Raw genomic sequence first — 25,907 nt, forward strand, 5'->3', positions numbered from 1 at the left:
GAGATTAGGATCGTGGGACCAGTCCTTGGACAAAATGTGCTGGGAGGAAGTTTTGGTGCTTGCTTTATGCAAGACAAGCGCTTTGTTGGAACAGATGCATGAGAAGATGGATTTGATGAATGAGAAAACAGATTTGATGACTGTTGTGGTCAATAACTGTGGACAAACAGGGAAAACTGATACAGAAACCATTCAGGGACCAACTCAGGAACCTGTATTGATTGGGCAAGTGCAAGTGCAGAAGATAATGGAGGAGGTTGTGGTTGCACCTCAAATAATACAAATGGAGAGATCCGAGGCCCTGCAGGAGCATAAGCCGCTGTTTTTGAAGATTGAAGTTGGAGTGGGCCAGGTGGAGTCTGGAGCTGAGGAGGTTCTTAACTTCGGAGGGACTTTGAAATATGCTCTTAAATATTCTTTGGATTACATTGATGACTGTGGGGAGTGGGACTGTGGGGAATGGGCTGGTTTGGTGAAGGGAGATGGAGATAACTTTGGACTGGAACCTCCCAGAGACCTACTCCTCAATGAGAAAGGAAAGAAATTAAGAAAGAGACTAACAAAAGACAAGGAAAAGTGCAGGTATAAACAAGAAGAAGAAGATCTGCAGAAGGGACATGGAAGAGACTTAAGAGCGTCGGACATAAGATTGCCAGGTTGATGGACTGGACGGAATGGACAGTAAGGACTGACATAACCCGAGACCAGGAAGAAGAGACGTTGGATGAAGATTGGAAGAAAGTTCTTAAAATTTTATTTTCAGAATTAGTGTAAAATTAATGAGTATCAGGAAAAATGTTGGAATGAAACTATTTGGCTTTAATAGAAATGATATAAGGAGTTATGTATAAATAAGTATTAAGTTTTAAGTTTTAAGGTATTTTATGGCAAGATAAGGTTAAAATAAATTAAGGTAAATTGAATGAAAGAATATAGTGAAAGATGGAAAGGATTTGCTGAGTTAATTAATAGGTTAAATTGTTAAGATAAATTATTTAATAAAAATTGAGAAAGATGGAAAGAATTTGCTGAAATAACTAATTAAACTAGAATACAAAAAGGGAGGTGTGAGGAGGTCAATGAAACAAGCAAATGGAAGTTAAAGATATGCAATATGGGATTTGCGTTTTTTTTTTCCTTTTTGTTGTATTGCTGTATTGGTTTTTATGGTTTTTTCTTCTTCTTCTTTTTTATGTATTGTAGTGTTGTTTTCTATTTTCTCTCTTTTTTTTCTGTAATCCTGAAACTTTTAATAAATATTATTTTTAAAAAAAAAATGGAAAAGGAGGGAAACCACCAAAGAGGAATTCAAACAAATAGCCAGCACATGTAGACACAAAGTCAGAAAAGCTAAAGCACAGAATGAACTCAGGCTTCCTAGAGAGGTTAAAAGCAACAAAAAAGGCTTTTATGGGTATGTTCATAGCAAAAGGAAGAACAAAGAAACAGTGGGGTCACTCAGAGGAGAAGATGGTGAAATGCAAACAAGGGGACACAGAAAGGGCTGAACTCCTCGATGCCTTCTTTGCCTCAGTCTTCTCCGATAAAGTAAACAATGCCCGACCTGAAGAATTTGGATCAAATGATTCAGCAGAGGAAACACAGCCCAGAATAACTAAGGAGATAGTACAAGAATACTTGGCTAGTTTAGATGTATTCAAGTCTCCAGGGCCAGATGAACTGCATCCAAAAGTATTAAAAGAACTGGCAGATGTGATCTCAGAAACACTGGCAGTCATCTTTGAGAATTCCTGGAGAACAGGCGAAGTCCCGGCAGACTGGAGGAGGGCAAATGTTGTCCCTATTTTCAAAAAGGGGAAAAGAGAGGACCCAAAAAATTACCGCCCAGTCAGTTTGACATCAATACCAGGGAAGATTCTGGAGCAGATCATTAAGCAAACAGTCTGTGAGCTCATAGAAAGGAATGCTGTGATCACCAATAGTCAGCATGGATTTCTGAAAAATAAGTCATGTCAGACTAACCTGATCTCATTTTTTGACAGAATTACAAGCCTGGTAGATGAAGGGAACGCAGTGGATGTAGCCTACCTTGATTTCAGCAAGGCATTTGACAAGGTGCCCCATGATATTCTTGTAAAGAAGCTGGTAAAATGCGGTCTTGACTATGCTACCACTCAGTGGATTTGTAACTGGCTGACTGACCGAACCCAAAGGTTTGCTCATCAATGGTTCCTCTTCATCCTGGAGAAGAGTGACTAGTGGGATGCCACAGGGTTCTGTCTTGGGCCCGGTCTTATTCAACATCTTTATCAACGACTTGGATGATGGACTCAAGGGCATCCTGATCAAATTTGCAGATGACACCAAACTGGGAGGGGTGGCTAACACCCCAGAGGACAGGATCACACTTCAAAACGACCTTGACAGATTAGAGAACTGGGCCAAAACAAACAAGATGGATTTTAACAGGGAGAAATGTAAAGTATTGCACTTGGGCAAAAAAAATGAGAGGCACAAATACAAGATGGGGGACACCTGGCTTGAGAGCAGTACATGTGAAAAGGATCTAGGAGTCTTGGTTGACCACAAACTTAACATGAGCCAACAGTGTGACACGGCAGCTAAAAAAGCCAATGCAATTCTGGGCTGCATCAATAGGAGTATAGTATCTAGATCAAGGGAAGTAATAGTGCCACTGTATTCTGCTCTGGTCAGACCTCACCTGGAGTACTGTGTCCAGTTCTGGGCACCACAGTTCAAGAAGGACACTGACAAACTGGAACGTGTCCAGAGAGGGCAACCAAAATGGTCAAAGGCCTGGACACGATGCCTTATGAGGAATGGCTAAGGGAGCTGGGTATGTTTAGCCTGGAGAAGAGGAGGTTAAGGGGTGATATGATAGCCATGTTCAAATATATAAAAGGATGTCACATAGAGGAGGGAGAAAGGTTGTTTTTTGCTGCTGCAGAGAAGTGGACACGGAGCAATGGATCCAAACTACAAGAAAGAAGATTCCACCTAAACATTAGGAAGAGCTTCCTGACAGTAAGAGCTGTTTGACAGTGGAATTTGCTGCCAAGGAGTGTGGTGGAGTCTCCTTCTTTGGAGGTCTTTAAGCAGAGGCTTGACAACCATATGTCAGGAGTGCTCTGATGGCGTTTCCTGCTTGGCAGGGGGTTGGACTCGATGGCCCTTGTGGTCTCTTACAACTCTATGATTCTATGATTCTACCATGTGCCACCTTTGCCAGCCGTGTGGTCTCCCTACCTTTTTGCACACCTGGACAGGCACTCTCTGGGCACCTGTGTTTACAATATGGCTGACTCTATCATACTTTTTACTAGTTTGACCAGGGACTCTGCTCATCACCGCTAAGCAACACTTGGTTTTGTTTCGGAAAAATCTAGGTGTGAGGCTGCTCAGTCCCCCAGCTGGTCAGGCAGAGCCCACGGGTCCTTGCGGAATAAAGGAAGGATTCCAGCCAACCAGAGCAAATAGCTGTAGATCAAAGTTTATTGCGCAATAGGTTCAAAGAGGATATTTGAACCCCGAGGATGGGGTGACAAAGACTTTTAAAACCTTCCCACCACATCCCAGAATACAGTTCGTACAGCATCATTGCTACATCATTGCTACATCACTGACATGTCACAAAAGGGGAGGGGTTAACCTTGGCAAACATGTCCAGACAAGTCCTTGGTACAAGATTAGCATAAGCAGACATGGCAGGGCAAGACTCAGGTATAAAATTAGCATAGACAAATATGTCTTAAGTACCCACCACCCAAAAGTACAATAGAAGTTCCTTTGCATGTCTGGAGCCTGAGGCGAATCAGGTGATGAGATTTGGCGTCCCTTGGCTAACAATGAGCCCAGCAATTTTTGGGGAATTCCTATGTGGAATAACATGGTCCACAAGTTCAAACAAATATGTAAATCAGAATTTTACTATCTTTCAAATTTCACACTTCTTGGAATGTTGTAACACAGTTCTTGGATGCTTTAGACCTGTATTTCCGAACCTTGAGTCTCCAGCCGTTTTTGGACTACAATTTGCATCATCCCTGACCACTGGTTTTGCTAGCTAGGGATGATGGGAGTTGTAGTCCAAAAACAGCTGGAGGCCCAAGGTTGGGAAACACTACTTTAAACATTCTAAAATGCATGATTAAATGTGAATTTTGAGAGATAATATGCATTAAAAAAAAATACTTTGAAAGAAAATACATAAAAGTGCTTTGAAAGAAAATACATAAAAGTTCTAAGCCTGTGCGTATATTGAGAGGAAATTTTTAAGATCATCAATTAATGTGGAAATTGATCTGAATTATTGATAAATATGTGAAAATTACACAAACAGAAATATAATAGATATAATAGACTCTTCAAGATCATAGAATCTTAGAGCTGGAAGGGATCACAAGGGTCATCTAGTCTAACCCCCTTTCAATGCCGGAATCTCAGCTAAAGCATCGATGGAAGATGCCCCTCCACCCTCTGTTTAAAAACCTCCAAGGAAGAAGAGTCCACCACCTTTCATGGGAGTCTGTTCCACAGTCAGAAAGTTTTTCCAAATGTTTAATCGGAATCTCCTTTCTTGCAGCTTGAAGCTATTGGTTCAAGTCTACCCTACAGAGCAGGAAAAAACAAGCATGCTTCCTACTCCATGTCACAGCCCTTAATATATTTGAAGATGACTATCATATCTCGTCTCGGTCTTCTATTTTCCAGGCTAACCATACCCACCTCCTTCAAGCGCTCCGCATAAAGCTTGGTTTCCAGACCTTGATCGTCTTGGTTGCCCTCCTCTGCACACGTTCTAGCTTGTCAACATCCTTCTTAAATTGTGGTGCCCAGAACTGGACACAGTATTCCAAGTGTGGTCTGACTGAGGCAGAATAGAGTGGTACTATTACTTCCCTTGATCTGGACACTATACTTCTGTTGATGCAGCCTAGAATAGCATTAGCTTTTTTTGCTGCTGTATCACACTGTTGACTCATGTTAAGCTTGTGGTCCACCAAGACCCTGAGATTGTTCTCACATGTACTGCTAGTAAGCCAAGTGTCCTTCCATCCTGTGTGCATCTGGTTCTTCCTGCCTAAGTGCAGAACCTTACATTTGTCCCTATTGAAATTCATTTTGTTAGCTTGAACCCAGTTCTTCAATCTGTTAAGGTCATTTTGAATTTTGATTCTGTCTTCTGTGGCATTAGCTACCCCTCCCAGTTTGGTGTCATCTGCAAATTGGATAAACATCCCCTCAATTCCTTCATCCAAGTCATTTATAAAGATGTTAAACAACAACAGGCCTCGAACAGAACACTGCATCCCACTTGTCACTTTTTTCCAGGATGACGAGAAACCATTAATGAGTACTCTTTGGGTACAGTTAGTCAACCAGCTACAATCCACATAACAGATACCTCGTTCAATCCACATTTTACTAGCTTCCTCGTGAGAATATCTGTTGGGAATTTCTATTCCACCTTAAGGAGCAGACATAGGATTGTTACATGTCACATGTCTGTTTACATTCCAGCACAGTTTGCGGGGAACTTCCGTTGTGTATAGTTTTTGCTTTTGACTCTCTGATGAGACGAAAGAGAGATGACATGTTTTCTTTGTCCTGATTTATGCTTAATAAATCTGTAGCTTGTTAGTATGCTTACACAAGGCTTATGCCACTTCTGTTTGCGCAGTATGCTCTGCTGATATAGTGTGCTCAGGCTTTGAAGTCTGAGTCGCTGATTTACGTCGCACAAGAGATCGGGGGATCATCACGGCTGGAAGGGCATGATCCAGCTGGGGGCTAGCCAGCTGGCTTCGCAACCCCCGAAGGATGCCGACATGGGGGACTTGGTCAAAAGCCTAACTAAAATCAAGATACACTATGGCCACAGCATTTCCCTGAACCACCAAGTTTGTAATTCTATCAGAAAAAGAAATCAGATTGGTCTGGCATGACTTATTTTTGAGAAACCCATTCTGGGAATTAGTAATCACTCTTTTGACAGAAAAATAAATTTAAAACTTCATGGAGGCATCCTCAGTCAAACCACTGGCACCTCTTAGACTATGTTATTGTCCGTGCTAAAGATCGCCGTGATGTGCTCTTTACCAGAGCTATGACAAGCACCAATGACTGCTGGACAGATCACCGACTAATATGCTTCACGATGGCTATCAAGATCATACCTCAACGCAGGCTTCAAGGAAGGAAACCAATTTTATTTTGCAAGGGAGAAAAGCTAGAATTAAATCTGAAATCATGACGGGGTCTAAAGAAATACAGTGGTACCTTGGGTTAAGTACTTAATTCATTCCGGAGGTCCGTTCTTAACCTGAAACTGTTCTTAACTTGAAGCACCACTTTAGCTAATGGGGTCTCCTGCTGCTGCTGCACCGCCAGAGACGATTTCTGTTCTCATCCTGAAGCAAAGTTCTTTTTCTTTTTTTTTAATAATTTTTATTAAGGTTTTAAACAACAAAACAAGAGAAAGAAAAAAAAACATACACAATACATATAACAGCAACACACACAAAAAAACAACACAAAATTCAGCAATAAAAAAGCAAAAAACATAACAATTAAAAACAATATCTCTTTTCCATTTCCATTTTTAAGTTACTTATTTTCTGGACTTCCTCATACCTCCCTCTTTTGTATTCCAATCCAAATTATTTGTCCAGCAGTTTCTTTTCCACTTTTTTAATCCCAATCTTTAGTTTGATAAAATATTAAAATATATAACTTCAACTTCTTTAAACCTAATCCTTGGTCTTAATATCATATACCGTTAAAATTTTCCCTCTTAATATCAAATTTCCATTTCTTTAAACATCTTTAATCTTAATCTTTAATCTTAGTCTATCATTAACTTTAACCTGTACAGCTGGAAACCACTTGTTTTCAGTCCAACATCACTCTAACATTCCTTAATTTTGCAGTGTTTCTGAAGATAGTCTTTGAATTTCTTCCAATCTTCCTCCATCAACTCTTCTCCCTGGTCACGGATTCTACCAGTCATTTCCGCCAATTCCATATAGTCCATAAGTTTCATCTGCCATTCCTCCAGCGTGGGAAGTTCTTGTGTCTTCCAATACTTTGTGATGAGTATTCTTGCTGCTGTTGTTGCATACATAAAGAAAGTTTTATCCTTTTTTAACACCATTTGGCCGACTATGCCCAGGAGAAAGGCCTCTGGTTTCTTAGGGAAGGTATACTTAAATACCTTTTTTAATTCATTATATATCATTTCCCAGAAAGCCTTAATCTTTGGGCACGTCCACCAAAGGTGAAAAAATGTACCTTCAGTTTCTTTACATTTCCAACATTTGTTATCGGGCAAGTGATAGATTTTCGCAAGCTTGACTGGGGTTATGTACCACCTGTATATCATTTTCATAATATTCTCTCTTAAGGCATTACATGCCGTAAATTTCATACCTGTGGTCCATAACTGTTCCCAGTCAGCAAACATAATGTTATGTCCAACGTCCTGTGCCCATTTAATCATAGCCGATTTTACCGTTTCATCCTGAGTATTCCATTTCAGCAGCAAGTTATACATTCTTGACAAATTCTTAGTTTTGGGTTCTAACAATTCTGTTTCTAATTTGGATCTTTCCACCTGGAAGCCAATTTTCCTGTCCAATTTAAATGCCTCCATTATCTGATAATAATGAAGCCAGTCTCGCACTTTGTTTTTTAATTTTTCAAAACTCTGCAATTTCAGTCTATCTCCGTCTTGTTCCAAAATTTCCCAATATTTCGGCCATTTGACCTCCATATTGACCTTTTTCAAGGCTTTCGCTTCCATTGGTGACAGCCACCTTGGGGTTTTGTTTTCTAACAAATCCTTATATCTTAACCAAACATTAAATAGCGCTTTCCTGACAATGTGGTTTCTAAATGCTTTATGTGCTTTGACCTTATCATACCATAGATATGCATGCCATCCAAATACATTATTGAAACCTTCCAAGTCCAAAATGTCAGTGTTTTCAAGAAGTAGCCATTCTTTCAACCAGCAAAAGGCTGCTGATTCATAATAAAGTTTAAGGTCTGGCAGGGCAAATCCACCTCTTTCCTTTGCATCTGTTAGTATTTTAAATTCTCATCCTGAAGCAAAGTTCTTAACCCAAGGTACTATTTCTGGGTTAGCGGAGTCTGGAACCTGAAGTGTCTGTAACCTGAAGCATATGTAACCCGAGGTACCACTGTAGGAGGCTTTGCAGTTCCAGATTTAAGAAGATATTATGAAGCTGCATGTTGGAGCTGGTTGAAAGAGTGGGTGTTACTTAAAAATATGGAGATTTTGGAATTAGAAGGTTGGGATAGAATCTACAGATGGCATGGCTATCTAATGTATGGGAAAATACAGGTACACAAAAGATTTATGAGCCATTTAGTGAGAAAGGCTCTGTTTGAAGTTTGGGAGAGCACAAAGGAGAAAATCATAGAAAAAACTCCATGGTGGACCTCCCCAGTAGAGGCAACCTCCACACTCAAGAATAATGCAAGAAAACTGTGGCCAACCTACAAAGAGTTAGTGGAAGAAATGAATGAAAAACCAAAATTAGAAGATTATGAAGAATTAAAAAAGATGGGAATAAATTGGCTGGAATATTTTCAATTGAAAGCGACTTTTGAAAAAGATATAAAAAGCAGAGGTTTTGAAAATAAAATATCGAAGTTAGATAAAGAAATCTTACAGAGTAAACAAAAATACTTACAAAAATGTATAAATTAGTAAATAATATACAAATAGATCAAGAAATCAAAAGTAAGAATATGTTAAAGTGGGAACAAGATTTAAGTTATGAAATTGAATACAAAGATTGGGTTAAATTTTGGACAAAAAATATAAATTTTATGGCTTATCAATTGAAAGAAAATTTCATGAAGATGCATCATAGATGGTATATGTTGCCAGATAGGTTTGCAAAAATGAAAAAACCAGGTGATAAGTGTTGGAGGTGTAATAGAATGATAGGAACCTTATACCATATGTGGTGGTCATGTCCGGAAATTAAGAAATATTGGAATATGATACATGAGGAAATTAAAAAGGTAATAAAAACATCACAAAATAAAAGAGCAGAATCATATTTATTAGGAATTTTGAATGGTGACATCCCGAATGGAAGGACGTAAGGATCCAGAACTGGCCTCCACAGTCACTTACAGACTCATTGTTAAAACCGTGTTTATGGAAGACAATATTACTCGGCTACGAGTGATCGCCAAAGAAGAATAACCACAGCTCACACTGACTGTTGAATTATTTGTTCTAGAACCTTCCCTTGTATCGATGTCAAGTTCACCGGTCTTCCTTTCCCCCCTTTTTGAAGATTGGGACAACATTTACCTGCCTCCAGTCTGTAGGGACCTCACCTGTTCTCCAAGAATTCTCAAAGGCTCTGAAATTACTTCCGCAAGCTCCTTTAGAACCCTTGGGTGCAGCTCCCTGGAGATTTGACTTCATTTCAAGTAGCCTGGTGTTCCCTTGCTACCTCTTTTCCTATCTTGGGCTGCAGTTCCCTCCTTACATCATTTATTCTGTTATCACCAGGCTGGGCATCACTTGCCTTTTGGGTGAAGACATATCTAATCAAAAGTTTCATATGATTTGTACCACTGTGAAAATGCTGACCAATACCACAAGTATGAAACAAATTCTGAACCCATTCCTTAGGGAGTGCTAACAAGCTTGGGCCTCATGGGGTTGGAAATTGTTTGAGAAGAAGTTTGGTAACTTAAAGATGGGACAATCAATAACTCCACATGTCTCTCCTACTCTTCAGCTCTATGTTTTATTTTTTGTCAACAACACATTTTAACTGTCTGCAATCTCTAAGCCAGACGAAGCCACCTCTTTGTAGATAATGGTGCCGTATGTCCCTATCGTAAGTCCTGGTAGCCACCTGCAATTTCTACCATAGCATATGGAGGGAGAGAGCATTGCACTGAGTGAATCTCATTCGTTCTGCATGATTAGTCCTCGATCTCCCAGTACAGATGTTAACACATATGGTCCCCATCACCACCCCACTAATCACACAAATAAGAAAGAAACTTTTCTGTTAACTTTGAGTCTCAGATTGACAGAACTGGTTCCTAATTATCCATACTTACTACCTTCCCTCCTTTCAGCTGCTTAAATTAGCACATGCCATTTTGGCAAACTTTTATTAACTACAAGATACAAAAAAAAAATGCAATGCTTACTCAGTACAAAATTGGCACTCAGAAAAACTTCAGAGGATACAAGGAGAGCAGGGCTGCCTAAGCATTGTTTGCAATCTACTCTTACATAACTTAGACTGAAGCTCTTATTATTTCTGGGCCATTTTTAAAAATATATAAATTGTTGCACCCAGTCAGCACTGTATTCCAGAACAGTTTCCAAAATAAAAACTATGAGCTGGCAAAGGTCTTCCTACATAACTTAACAAACCAATACTCGGGTATGCTGCACAAAGGATATTCTCTGAAATACCAGTGAATCAACCATGAGCTCAAATGTGACGTCTCATCCCACAATGATTTGGTTGCTTTGCTATTTGATGCATAGACTACCCTTCCGTACAAAGATTCCTAGGATGGAATACAACAAAAATAATTAAAATAAAGTGATGATCCCATAAAACAGCAGTACAAATAAGGAGCAGCCACCAAGAACCAGTAAAAAACAGTGAACCCATAAAATCCATCAAGCCATTAAAAAATTCACACACTGTTGGGATTGCCTGGGCAAATAAAAAAGTATTCACTTGGTGCCAAAGAGAAATCAACATTTGTGCCAGGCAAACTTCTCTTGGAAAGGCATAGAATATACAGGGCATGGGGCAAAACGAAACACGCGCCAAAAAAACCTTCATTTTAAAATGTGCTCTTCCAGTGAACCCTCAAAATGTCCCTTTTTAAAAGTTGTTGCCAAACTTTCACACTTGCCTAGCACAGGTAAGTCATAAAATGGTTTTACTTACAAATCTCTTCAAAGGTCAGATTCATGTGCTTTTGCTTACAAGCAGTCAGAAAAGATGCACAGGCAATTTAAAAAGTTGCTTAGTTGCTGAAGCCCACATGCAGAGAGAGCGAGCAAAAGACTTGGTTACCTATTCCCTATTATACTGTAAATATGGTTATGTATTTTCAGTATAAGATTTATCTGTACTTGTCAAATTACTTTTTTGGCACATTGCTGTACATGTTACTTGTGTTCCATATTTGAACACACACACAGGTACCGCTGTAGTGGGAAGTTAAACAACATTTCCGTGCACTCTGGCACTCATCACGGTCCTCTGTATGCCAGAAGCAGTTTAGTCATTCTGGCCACGTGACCTGGAAAGCTGTCTGCAGACAAACGCCGGATCCCTCGGCCTGAAAGTGAGATGAGCGCTGCAGCCCATAGTCGCCTTTGACTGGACTTAACCGTCCAGGGGTCCTTTACCTTTTTACACACACACACATATCTCAAAAATATAAGTAAGCTCAAGAAACCTCATTAATAAAACAGTCATACAGGATTTAATTTTTTGATGTGGAAACAGCATTTGACCATTTAGAATAGGATCTGTTGTACAATATTTTAATGGCATGATATCCCAGTATGAAAATGGATTTGGCAAAGCGTTTTCTTCTTCATGGAGAGCACGTGTTGCAGTGGGGTCTGACAGGCCACCCCCTCAGTTGCCGGGCGGAATCATTTATTGAGCCATTGGCAGTGATTGGGCTGTTTGGGTTACTGGGCTAATTTTGATGTTGTCAATTTGTGGGATGGACCAAAGGTTTTTTAAGCTGGGCTCACAGCTTTGCACTTTCTCTTTCGCTGCGTGCACCGGATCACCTGGAGCACTCGGATAGTCTGGAGGACAGTGGAGCGATCTTCTCATTGTCTGATTACATTTCTTTATTTCCCCCTTCTTTTTAATCCTCTCTAGTTCCTTAAATAATTTAATTCCCCTTTTTTCCTGTTTGATTTCCCACCCCACCCCTTACCCTGCCCTGTGGGAAGATTCTCCCTGTATCTGTGAGTGCTGCCTGTGTGTAATCCTCCTTGGCTTGCCTTTCCCAATAGGGGAGAGCCCCCGTTAGGGGCTTTCTTTCGCAAAAAGGTTCCCCCCATTTCGCCTGTTTGTTAACTGTGGGGCTAGCCAGGGCTGTTCCCAGCTTAGCTGGAATCACTTTCGTTTATAGTATCCCCAAAGGTTGGCTTTATTTTGGGTGCGTGCAGTGCTGTTGGCCAAATTTTAATCTAGCCTTGGGTGGGAGCGCTATTTTGAGCTTCCTTTAATATTGCAATAAGACAAAGATTCTTAAGAGCAGAAGCAGGGAGGCCTTCACAGCCTGCACATATCATTCAATCCTAAATCTGCTACAGTTAGCAGTACAGTAAATTTTTAAGTCTCTGTGACACGTGACTTATTCTCTCTATAAGAATGTATCTGCTTGCAGGCTCAGTTGTTGCTAATGTATATCTGAGGCAGACAGAGTGGAGCCAGAGGCTCTCTGTGCCTCCAATGAGCACTCTGTGTATGCTCTTTAACTATGCTGTTTCTGAACAAGTTTATTTTCTTCAAGTTTGTTTTGCCCTGATAGTGGCGACTGCCATTTTAGAGACGAGCCATTGTGGCTTAGTGGCTAGAGCGCAGTACTAGGACCTGGGAGACAGGGTTCATAGCCCCCTCTTAGCCATTGTTATCACAAAACAAAACAAAACAAAACAAACTGCTCCTTATGGACTGTTCTGTTGCTGGGTAGTTTGGCCCATTTGTGATATTGCTCCCAAAAAGAACTTTGGGTTTCTTGAGGGGTGCTTCCCTCTAAAAGGGCAAGCAGGGGTACCTGGACAGGTGGTGGGCTGCCTCGAGTCTGTTATCTCACTGGACACATTTATGTCTGGCCTAGCAGGTGATCCTAGGGCTTGGCCCACTTGGCCCTAGAATTCAATGTCCTCTGGCAGTGTTTCCAGCCTGCTTTCTACCTTCCGCCTTCTTCATCAGGGGCCTTCCATCTCTAGTAAAGAGGGAGAGGATTTTCCTCCTTCTGGGCCCCTTTTTTTCTGATTCACAATTTTTCCAGAACCGAGCTAGGTCCTTAAGGAGGAAGGTAGCGTCCCCATGTGGTGCACGAAGCATTGGTTTCACCGGTTCCTCACATTGCTTAGTTTTTTGCAGACTATGGTAGGGCCTTTGCAGATACCTCCACAGCTTGCCTCCCTTGCAGAGGATGATTTGCTGATGCCCCAGGTGCCTTCTTCCGGAAGGAAGCGTCTTCGGAGGCGGCAATCCAGGAGGAGGGCAAAGAGGAGCAGGGAACGTGATTCCACTTCCTTGTCAGGTACATCATTCCTGAGCTCTGATGACGATTTCGACGTCAACTTGGACCTCAACGGGGGTCAGGGTGAGGATGACCTGGGTCTTTAGGGATCATCCTGGATAGCTTAGCTGGTCAGCACATAGTGCCGGTAATGCCTAGGTTGCAGGATTGGTCCCCATATGGGACAGCTGCATGCTCCCCCATTGTTCTACCTTGACACTGAAGTCCAGCTCCGAGGGCCTTCTGGCGGTTCCCTCACTGCGAGAAGCCAAGTTACAGGGAACCAGGCAGAGGGCCTTCTCGGTAGTGGTGACCGCCCTGTGGAACGCCCTCCCACCAGATGTCAAAGAGAACAATAACTAGCAGACTTTTAGAAGACATTTGAAGGCAGCCCTGTTTAGGGAAGCTTTTAATGTTTGATGCATTACTGTATTTTAATACTTTGTTGGAACCCGCCCACAGTGGCTGGGGAAGCCCAGCCAGATGGGCAGGGTATAAATAATAAATTATTATTATTATTATTATTATTATTATTATTATTAATGGAGTGGACTAGATGATCCTCGGGGTCCCTTCCAACTCTACGATTCTATAAGTGGCAATTCACTATGATGGGAATGTTAGACGTAGGGCTGCCATCATCCCCACGGCTCGCTGGGATCGCAGGGATGGGGACATGTGGACCACTTGCGCAGCTCCACATTTCGAATGGAAATTCCCTGAGCAATAGAACCTGAAGCTGGTATGCAGGAAGCTGCCCCGGCGGCAGCTTTGTTGAGACTTTATTAGGGGTTCTGGCCAGAGTTGGCCCTGTAAATTCACACTTCATAGCGGCAGCACAAGACCCCTCCTGCCCAAGCGGTGGCTGGGGGCTGTCAAGCAATAGCTCAATACCTCTTGCCCACATTCCCATAAAATTATCTCCCTTGAAAACCTGGCTAAAAGGTTATCCAGATTGGTCAGCGGCTTTGTGCTTGTGGGAAGGGTTTTCCCAAGGTTTAGGATTCCTCTGGCTTTTCAGCCAGTGGCTCGGAATACAGCAAATCAAAAGTGAGGTAGCCAGAAAGAAGGTTAGGAAGCAGCTTGCATTGGGACGTATGGTGCGAGCCCCTTTGATTCTCCTTCTATTCCTGATTTGCATTTATCCCCATTGGGGATCGCCCTAAGAAATCCCCATATAATTCCATCTGATCTATATTTATCGCATCCCAAAGGCACCTCAGTGAATGATGCTATCCCTCCAGAATTGTTCCGTGAAATACGCGTCTCAGGATCAGGCAGTTGAGCTTACCAACAAATTGGAAGAGGTGCCTTGTTGGCAATATGTGATATTGAATCGGCCATTAGGCTGCTGCTGGTTCACCCTTGAGATGTTAAGTGGTTGGGCTTTAATTTCGATGGAGCTCCTTATAGTGATAAGGCTATGCTGATGGATTGCGCAATAGCCTGTGCAGCACTCGAGTGCTTTAGCGCCTTCTGGATTGAACATTGCGAGTCAAGACTCGTTTAACTGGGGGTACCATTAATTGGATTATTTTACTGGCTGGTTCATGTGACACCAGCCTCTGCGTAGGCTTACTGGACGCCCTTTATTCCCTCACTGAGGAGCTGGGTGTTCCGTTGGCAGTGGATAGGACAGTGGGTCCTACTACCCCTTTTAACATATTTGGGGGCTAGCTACCATATTTTTCGCTCTATAGGACGCACCGGACCATAGGACGCACCTTGTTTTAGATGGGGAGAACAAGAAAAAAAAATTCTCCCCCTCTCTGCTCAGCGCCCCTTCAGTGAAGCAGCAGGAGAAACAGAGCCCCTTCCATTTCTCCTCCCGCTTGGCTGAAGGGGCGCTGCGCAGCTCTCCCTCTCTGCTGAAGCCAGGAGAGTCTTGCTCTCCCGGCTTCAGCGAAAGAAACCCGAAGCCTGCGGAGCGCAGCGGGAACTCATGCTGCGCTCCAAAGGCTTCAGGCAACTATACCTGAAGCCTGGAGAGCGAGAGGGGTCGGTGCGCACTGACCCCTCTTGCTCTCCAGGCTTCAGCAAAAGCAACGCGAAACCTCCGGAGCGCGGAGGGAGTGCTCCCTCTGCGCTTCGGAGGTTTCGCGTTGCTATTGCTGAAGCCAAGGAGCCTGCATTCGCTCCATAGGACGCACACCCATTTCCCCTTAATTTTTGGAGGGGAAAAAGTGCGTCCTATATAGTGAAAAATACGGTAGATACCATTGCTCAAACATCTGCTTGCCTGTGGAAAAGCTGTTTCCTTTGAAGGAAGTTATTCTTGTAATACTTCCTCTGAAGCAAGTGTTGCTTCGTCAGATCCTATCATTGCTAGGTCAGTTAAATTTTGCATGCAGGGTGGTTGCTCCAGGCTGCCCCTTCCATACTTGCTTGGCCAGGTTGTCTCACGGCCCCGGGTCCCTTCATCATCATGTACACTGGCCTTGAGCCTGACAGGGCAAGGCAATCACATGTGACCTAACTTTTCTTGAGTTTTCCCCATTGTAGTGGCAGTGCACATCTGGACTGAGGAGTTCAGGGACCGTCGGGTTGGAGCCAGTACAGGGCTGTGAGTCTGGAGGCTTATTGCCTCAGGACTTTTCCTTATCTGCTTTGGAGCTTGTCATTAGTGTCTGGAGCTCTAAGTCAGACCTAGTGGGCAGGGTTGCCACCATCAGGCTTCTGGTCACAGGTGAGGCGGGCCCTTGCCCTGTTATGGATACCAGAAATATTTGGCTGTTCATTCCCCTGGGGGCTGGCTTGCTCCTAGTGCACGAAAATGGGTTCTCGTTAGTCAGGCATCTAATTGCTCACGTTGTGCGCCAGTTATTGCAGCCTGAGGATTTAGCCACTGCCCAGCTGCCACCAAGAGGGCTAGAAAGCGTGTGGATAGCAGAGTGGCTCGCCATGCTTTCGTCCAAATCCCTGGCGTGGGGCTTGGGCCGCGCAAGCTCCTGGGAGCATGCGGTGAGAGGTGAGGGCCTGGGGCTCAGCTCCATTTTCTCCCCAATATTGTTTTCCCTTACTGGCTTTCGCTGGAATTTGCAAGTCAGTTCTGACAGATAGTCAGAACCAATGCCTAAGCAACCACTCACATTTATGTATTTTAATAAAGAAGCGGCCAAAATTATGCCAAAATGTTGGGAAACATTCTGCACAGAAACAGTAAAGATGTTTGTACCTTTAAGAACAATTTTTGTGAGCTCTGGGCTAATTGGTTGCAGCTGGCCCTGGCTACAAAAGGAGAAAAGCTGCAGTGTGAACTGTGCCTGCAGAAAAACACCCACAAGCTTTACTGTTTGTTGTTTTGAAATAAAACCTTTATTTTATTTGGTTTTACACCGGTCTCATGGTGTCACAGTCTTCTGTCATCTGCCACCAGTGGAAAATCCCCCTCTAACACAAAAACCTTAAACAAAAATTCTGTGTGAATTGTGATTTATTTGGGGGTGGCTTGGGGACCTCGACACGCAAAATCTTCTACAGCAAACTATTGGCAGTAGTTTGAAAGAAATCATTAATAAGTTTACTGTCTGATGATATTTAACACCCACGGAGATCAAATAATATCTGTAGAGGTTCTAACAATTTATGCTGGAGATATAAAGGAAACCAAGGTAATATATAACATATTTTTGGTCTCTGTTCCCAAAAAGATCCTTCTGATCTGCTATAATAAGAGAAAATGAAGTCCCAACTGGATGTGATCTAGCCATGGAGTCATTAAGTCATACTGTTTGAGTCTGTTAAAAGATCTTTTATTAGAGAAAGAGTGATGGTAATACATCAGTTAACCATGTTGGTGGCAAGGAAGAAAAATAAGTATATAAAGGAAGAATTCCTAGATGCCAAGATCCAGGTTGGGGGCAAGTGCTCTTTGGTAAGAGAACCCCAGTAGCTATTTAAAATCACAAAACGCGCAGCAAAATAAAGCATGGAAATATAGGCTGTTAGATCTTTAAAATATGCCCTTCCAAGTTCCTTCCAAAGTTTTCCCCTTCCACTAGCATAGAAAAAGACCACAGTTGTAGGTTAACAATGGTTTACTTACAAAGTCTCCAAAAGTCAGTTTCATGTGCTTTTCTGTTCAGCATTGAGAAATAGCTGCACAGGCAGAATGGCTTGGTTACAGTGGTGGAAGTTCCTAAATTTATAGGAACTCAAAAGACACTTGTTAGACCCATGTGGTTTGAGCTCAGATTTCCTCACAAACTGAGCTTCTCGGGTAGACTGGAGGTGCAACAATAGGCTTGATTACCTTCCTCCCAAGGTGAGGGGGACTGACCTAGCTAAGCCTGTCAAGACAGCTTACCCCATGGCATTGACTCCCTTGTGCATTAATCAGACTTAAACATGTTGGTTATATGAGGCTGGTTATCCTGTAAACCGATGTTAGATAATTATAACTGGGGGCGAGTACTAATATTGGAGAGCTGGATATCATGAATATGGAAAGTGGTACAAATGATAAAATTAACCAATGGAGTAAGGGAAGGAATTCAGTGACTGCTTCACTGAGAAGTGCTGCTCTGTACTATGTATTGGTGCAACAAACACAAGATAATCTTGAACCATACAAATTTCTGAGAACAGTTTAGTTTTATATTGTATAAATTATGTACAATAGCTTAAAAGTAATCTCTGTATTATTTCTTTTTGATGTCATTGTTTCCTACGCTACATTGTTTTGTACTGTAGTTTTACTGCAAAAAATTAAAAGACGGTTGCCTGCCTCTATTCTAAGTTTAAATTCATCAGGGTGGTCAATCCTGCTTCAAAACAATGTATAAATCAAATAAGACCAATACCGCAACTGCTTCAGCAGCTTTTCACACCTGCTGCCAAACCAATTATGTACTGTCTGGATATATAAACGTTGATTTCACATATGCGCACATTATGTTTTTCAGGTTTCTGGCGTGCTTCTTGTTGTTTAGTAGTCCCTAAGTGATCGCAACTGAGGAGTGCAATTCCATCCAAGTGTGCCCATCAGCATGCTAGCCTCTAAACACTGTTAATAAGTACAGCTAATAAAATCCAGTTTATTAGCCACCTTTTGTAATATTTTTTGCAGCCTTCATTGACAAAAATAAATCCTCAGCTATTCCAGTGCCAGCTTCATTCACTCTCCTGTAATGTGGCAAGTAATTAAATCCTTATAGCAACAGCAGGGGTTTCATTGCCTAGCAGAAGCTCATCTTCTCTGCCTTTCCCTGATCCAGTGAGATAATGTTTTAAATGCTAGTCCATTAAAAGGCCTCAACAACTAAACTTTTAGTTCATGATCTGCCAGTTGAACATTTTATGTTCGCTGACTCCCTTTGTTCCATTGACCTTCCAAAAGACCATCATCTGTAGATTATCATCCCATCTTTCTAAGACCTTCTGCGGCTCTTCTGGTGGGTCTTGCACCTCTTTGACTTTTACTCTTCTCAGGAGAGAGAGCCAGGCACCTTTCTTATTCAGACCACTTCATTTAGGTGTAAAATGGTCAGTGGGTGCTGAAAGAGAATGCGACTCCCACCCTTCAGAATTGTGCTTCTCCCCATCTAAGTGGCTCACACATGTGAATTCTCCAGACAGGTGAAAAAGCAAACAAACATATCTGCCCCATCATATCTAGTTTTGCTGCTGCAGTTCAAGGTCAGCTGCACTCTGACCAAGCGGCACAGTTGGCACCAGTTCAGCCCAGCCACCAGGTCTGTGGATACTGCGGTTTTAAGACCTTGCTGTGGTATAATTGGTCTCTGTATTCGCGGCTGGGAAGGAATCTGCATGTAAACAAATTGGGCCCGTTTAGGGTGTTTGCCTTCCTCATATCAATCACCACAACTTTGGGTTGAATCCCGGAGTCTGTTTTCTGGGAGGGGGCGAAGTGGTGCATCACCCTCTTTCCTTCCCACAGGTGTGATATCTCCAGGTTCCCTGTTAAAGGGCTCTGCGTGCAAGTTCTGCCCTGAAGCCTAGATGGGAGCAGATGGGCCACCAAACTTCCAGGGGACAGTCTGGGGAACTAGCTGAGTTGACTTGCATCTGGAGGTGGCCATTAACCCAGGCATGACCCAGGCAGGAGAACTGATCAGGATTTGACCTGACAAAAATCAAGACAATCTGCGCAGAGGAGGAGAGGTATTTGCAGGTTTCTGCAACTGACATAAACCTCTCCTTCCTGTGTGCAAAATGCTCACACCACAGCCTCTGGAAATAGTAGAGCATTAGCAGCAATGAAACAATGGCTGTCTGTTTCCTGCTTGCCTTTTCCAGTCTGCTGAGGTGTCAGCAAATACTCACTATAAAAGGGAAATGTATCTGCGAAGATCTGAGAATCAGCCCTGTGCAGAGATAGGAAAAGCAAGGTGGGACTGGTAGCTATGAGAGAGGAAGGATAAATTCACTCTGTTAATTTTTACACATGTTCATCAATAGCTACCATGTCCCAAACAATATCAGAATGAAGGGTCACTAATGGAGCAGAACTGGAGAAACCCACTCACTGCTATGATTCCTCTTCATCCTGGAGAAGAGTGACTAGTGGGGTGCCACAGGGTTCTGTCTTGGGCCCGGTCTTATTCAACATCTTTATCAATGACTTGGATGATGGACTCAAGGGCATCCTGATCAAATTTGCAGATGACACCAAATTGGGAGGGGTGGCTAACACCCCAGAGGACAGGATCACACTTCAAAACGACCTTGACAGATTAGAGAACTGGGCCAAAACAAACAAGATGAATTTTAACAGGGAGAAATGTAAAGTATTGCACTTGGGCAAAAAAAATGAGAGGCACAAATACAAGATGGGGGACACCTGGCTTGAGAGCAGTACATGTGAAAAGGATCTAGGAGTCTTGGTTGACCACAAACTTGACTTGGGGCCAACAGTGTGACACGGCAGCTAAAAAAGCCAATGCAATTCTGGGCTGCATCAATAGGAGTATAGCATCTAGATCAAGGGAAGTAATAGTGCCACTGTATTCTGCTCTGGTCAGACCTCACCTGGAGTACTGTATCCAGTTCTGGGCACCACAGTTCAAGAAGGACATTGACAAACTGGAACGTGTCCAGAGGAGGGCAACCAAAATGGTCAAAGGCCTGGAAACGATGCCTTATGAGGAACGGCTAAGAGAGCTGGGCATGTTTAGCCTGGAGAAGAGGAGGTTAAGGGGTGATATGATAGCCATGTTCAAATATATAAAAGGATGTCACATAGAGGAGGGAGAAAGGTTGTTTTCTGCTGCTCCAGAGAAGTGGACACGGAGCAATGGATCCAAACTACAAGAAAGAAGATTCCACCTAAACATTAGGAAGAACTTCCTGACAGTAAGAGCTGTTCGACAGTGGAATTTGCTGCCAAGGAGTGTGGTGGACTCTCCTTCTTTGGAGGTCTTTAAGCAGAGGCTTGACAACCATATGTCAGGAGTGCTCTGATGGTGTTTCCTGTTTGGCAGGGGGTTGGACTCGATGGCCCTTGTGGTCTCTTCCAACTCTATGATTCTATGATTCTATGATTGACCGCACTGCCATGTCTTGGGTGCCCCTCAGGGTTGAGTCCAACATCACCTTCCTTCCAGGTGGTTTCTGGGCCCCAGGATCCAAGACAGTGCCAAGCTGGTGCCAAGCGTGTTGTTCTACTTTCATTTGGAGCACGTCATCTGAGCAGCCCAGAACCTCCATCCACACTTCCCAGTCTTGCCCCCCGGGAGGTCACTTTGGTGCTGGTAATGCAGAAATTTGATTTAACCTTGGAAGTGCATTCCAATGTCTCTTGAGACAGACGGATGCCAACAACAATATAAAACTCTACTCCTCACCCCCACCCCAAATAACTGTGTGCTTTGACTTATTTATTTATTTATTTTTACTATCTCCCTGTGCTTTGGTTTCTCTTGGGTTTTCCTTTGCTGTTGCACTTTCAGTTTATGTCTTCCTTTGTGTCCCTGACTTACTTATTATTATTATATAATGTATACCCCGCCTTTTCCTGCTTTCTTTCTTGACTCCTTTACTTCACTTCTCCCCCAGTTTGTGGGGGCCAAGGAGCAAATCCTCAGCCCATGAATGGGCAGCACTACCTTCCTGACTGTGTACCAGTTGCTAGGCAGGTTCCAGTATGGCTTTTTTGGGAATGTGGGAGAGTTTCCTTCCAAAACACTGCAGACAAAAGGACAGCAGAGTGATTACAGGTAATGAGAAAGGAGTGTTAGCTCAATAAAACCCACCAGCATCAATTAGTTTGGGGTGACAGTTGATGAGCTATAATTTGGTTGGAGTTTAAAGGTGGACATAAACCTTTTCTTTTTATTTACAGCATGACCTTCCCCAGCTCACAGAAGCTGACTGGCCAAATGAACCACAAAACAGGAATGCCATTACAATCTAAAATAATTGATTACTCAGAGGGCGTTGCCAGCGCAGTGAAAAGATCAGTGCAAAAGTGACACCATTTATTTCAAATGCCTTCTGTTCTGGCCTTAAATATTTGGAGGTGCTTGGTAAAATCAGTTCCTGTGATCAAGGTTTTTCTTGAGCAAATCAAAACCAAAATGCAATACGCACTAGATAAACATATTATTGGGGATCCTTTTTTCTCTCCCTGTTGTGCTAAAAGCCAGTCCTATTCTTCCAGCTGCCTCAGTTGCCCATCATTTCATAAGAATTTACATTTGAAATTTATCAGTGGAGAGTTCAGTGAGATTCTCCTGGGTGTGATATGTGGGTTTTTTGGACGTACCTTGTTACAGGTTGTTTGTGATTGCCCTTTCCTATTATTCTATGATCCTCAGATGAAGGGCACTACGGAGAATTTAATAATAATAATAATAATAATAATAATAATAATAATAATAATATACAAAATTATTTACGTAAGTCATGTAAGTTAGGAATTTAACACAATTAAAAACAAGTGCACCCCAGTCAGATGAGCAGGGGACAAATAATGAAATTACTATAAATATTTGTAATAGTAGTATTAAACATAATTGTTTCCACACCATTTGTTTCAATGCAAAGGAAACACAGTTAAAAAACAAAGAGGGAAGTAATCAATTACAAACCATTTGTGGACTGGAAAAAACACAGCTGGACTTATTTCTGTTGCATTAAAATATCAACAAACTGAAGAAATCTCATAAGATATAGAGCCCCAAAATGCCAACAAACAAAACAAATTCAGCCAACTATCGCAAAGCCTTTTGACCTTGGTCTTCGTCTGTGGTCTCAACAAACAGTAAACCAAATGTTGTATATATAAATCAAAAGGGAACATCACAAATGGATATTCTTGATATCTGGCAAATATACACTGTTTGTGTTCATATTATTTTGCTTTGGATAAAAATAGTCATGTATTGTTTGCTTCTAATTGTTATTAGATTCCATCAAATTGTTTTCTCTATATTATATGCATTTACATTAGCTTGCAACTACTTTTAAAAAATATGAACGTTTTTAATCATGCCTTCAGTTTGCTGCTATTAATTTCCTTCTTCAAATCATTTAATTTCTGTCAAAAGGGATTTCCACTTCTGTTTCCATTTTTGTCTGAATTCTCTGACATCCCTAGCTGCAGAAAGAGGTTATTGACTCTCACATCACCACTCTGATCCCTCCTCAGCAAAGGTGCCTAAACTCTGCTCAAACAAAAATATAAAATAGTTTCTCAAGTTTTGAGTTGTCTTTTTCACATTGAAATCATTAGAATTTGGAGGTAAAATATGGAAGAGCGCTACCTCCCCCCACTTTGTCAAAATATATTTATGGGGGTTTCCAAGTCTGCTACCACAAACACTTTGAAAACATAAACAATATATGGCATTTATTTGCTGCACATTTTACACATTCCTTTGGTAGAACTCCATATTAACACAGTGTTTATAATCCTTTCCCAGACTGCTTAAGTCTTTCATAGACATGATCTCAGTAAACCTTTAAAGGCAATATGAGGATTCTGCAGATGGAGGCTAGTGTTGGGGGGGAGGCTGGGGCTCAGAGAGAGCAGGTTGCCTGGAGCTACGCATTATGTACATGACATGAGACTTTAGATAGCGGCTTTGGATACACAGCGCATGTCAAAAGCAAGGAGGAGACAGAGACTGACCAGGCCCCTCGCCCAGCCAGCCTCCCTGCCTTCCTTCAGGAGGGCTGCTGCTGCATCACAGAGCCTGGCTTCTATGGCTTATGGCACAGAGAAAAGGGAGTGCATTTTACCCCATGAGCCGACGCCCCCTCCCCAGAAGCCCCAAAGACCAGGAGAGAGTCCTGCCTTCCCCCTCCCCACGTGGCATGAAGTGAGACCCAGATCCGCAGGCCTCTTGCACAAGCCGGGAGGGATGGGACCAGGCTTTGGGAGGGAGGCCTATCTGTTTCAGGCCCTTTTCTTTGACTATGAAAATCCTAGAATCCTAGAATCCTAGAATCATAGAGTTGGAAGAGACCACAAGGGCCATCGAGTCCAACCCCCTGCCAAGCAGGAAACACCATCAGAGCACTCCTGACATATGGTTGTCAAGCCTCTGCTTAAAGACCTCCAAAGAAGGAGAGTCCACCACACTCCTTGGCAGCAAATTCCACTGTCGAACAGCTCTTACTGTCAGGAAGTTCTTCCTAATGTTTAGGTGGAATCTTCTTTCTTGTAGTTTGGATCCATTGCTCCGTGTCCGCTTCTCTGGAGCAGCAGAAAACAACCTTTCTCCCTCCTCTATGTGACATCCTTTTATATATTTGAACATGGCTATCATATCACCCCTTAACCTCCTCTTCTCCAGGCTAAACATGCCCAGCTCCCTTAGCCGTTCCTCATAAGGCATCGTTTCCAGGCCTTTGACCATTTTGGTTGCCCTCCTCTGGACACGTTCCAGTTTGTCAGTGTCCTTCTTGAACTGTGGTACCCAGAACTGGACACAGTACTCCAGGTGAGGTCTGACCAGAGCAGAATACAGTGGCACTATTACTTCCCTTGATCTAGATGCTATACTCCTATTGATGCAGCCCAGAATTGCATTGGCTTTTTTAGCTGCCGTGTCACACTGTTGGCCCCAAGTCAAGTTTGTGGTCAACCAAGACTCCTAGATCCTTTTCACATGTACTGCTCTCAAGCCAGGTGTCACCCTTCTTGTATTTGTGCCTCTCATTTTTTTTGCCCAAGTGCAATACTTTACATTTCTCCCTGTTAAAATTCATCTTGTTTGTTTTGGCCCAGTTCTCTAATCTGTCAAGGTCGTTTTGAAGTGTGATCCTGTCCTCTGGGGTGTTAGCCACCCCTCCCAGTTTGGTGTCATCTGCAAATTTGATCAGGATGCCCTTGAGTCCATCATCCAAGTCGTTGATAAAGATGTTGAATAAGACCGGGCCCAAGACAGAACCCTGTGGCACCCCACTAGTCACTCTTCTCCAGGATGAAGAGGAACCATTGATGAGCACCCTTTGGGTTCGGTCAGTCAGCCAGTTACAAATCCACTGAGTGGTAGCATAGTCAAGACCGCATTTTACCAGCTTCTTTACAAGAATATCATGGGGCACATTGTCAAATGCCTTGCTGAAATCAAGGTAGGCTACATCCACTGCGTTCCCTTCATCTACCAGGCTTGTAATTCTGTCAAAAAACGAAATCAGGTTAATCTGACATGACTTATTTTTCAGAAATCCATGCTGACTATTGGTGATCACAGCATTCCTTTCTAGGTGCTCACAGACTGTTTGCTTAATGATCTGCTCCAGAATCTTTCTCTGTAGTTAATGAGAAATGCTGTTTTCTTTTAAAGATGACTCTACTTGGCATGAAGATATCTTAACCATGGTGCATCAGAGGAGCTAGGTGGGTTAAACAAGACTGCCATGCAATCATTTACAAGTGAATTCCTGGACACATGTTAGTCTAATTGCCACTCTCCATTCTATTGAGGCTTCAGTCTTTATTACCTCTTAACTGAAGTGCTATCCCCCCCCCCCACTCCTTTCTCTCTCACTCATCTCTGTTGGCACTAAGTTTCTGGCTGTGATTCAAGTCCAGCTATAGGGAGGCAAAATCCATGCATTTGTAGCCTACAATGTCTGACTGTGTAAACAGAATGGATCCAGTCAAGAAAACACTGGCTCCCTTTTGGCTTTGGCAGATGCATGTTGAAATTCTGGATGTAAATAAAGGAAACCCCAGTTCAAGTAGGGATGACCACAAAGCAGCTGTTTCAGGCTGATGCTGAGGAGTGTCACCAGGGGACAACACATTGTCCGTTATTTGATGCTGATGATTTCACCGTCAGTGAATGCTTGTGGGGTTTTCTTCCTTAGGTGCTACAATAACTTTACGCGTCTTGGTACTCTTTACCTTGGGGGAAGGGCAGGTACCTGTGATGGACAGCAGAGTCAGACTAGAGTCTGTGGATGCAGTTCCTCTGAAGGGCTGGAGCCTCTTGCTGAATAAAAGGAGCCGTTTATGAGGGAATGAGTTAGATAGGGCTGGATTTAAGATGAGAGGCAGGGCTGGGTTGGAGAAGAGGGCTAGGGCTGGATTTGAGATGGGAGATAGGGAGAACTGGTTCTGAGTGAAGTGAGACTTCCACACTGAGGAGACTCTCCACAGCGAGAGCACAGAGCCTCACAGCTTGGATAGGGAGACCGGGTTG

The sequence above is a fragment of the Podarcis pityusensis genome, assembly GCF_964106645.2.
Source record: "Podarcis pityusensis genome assembly, chromosome: 1".
Lineage (NCBI taxonomy): Eukaryota > Metazoa > Chordata > Lepidosauria > Squamata > Lacertidae > Podarcis > Podarcis pityusensis.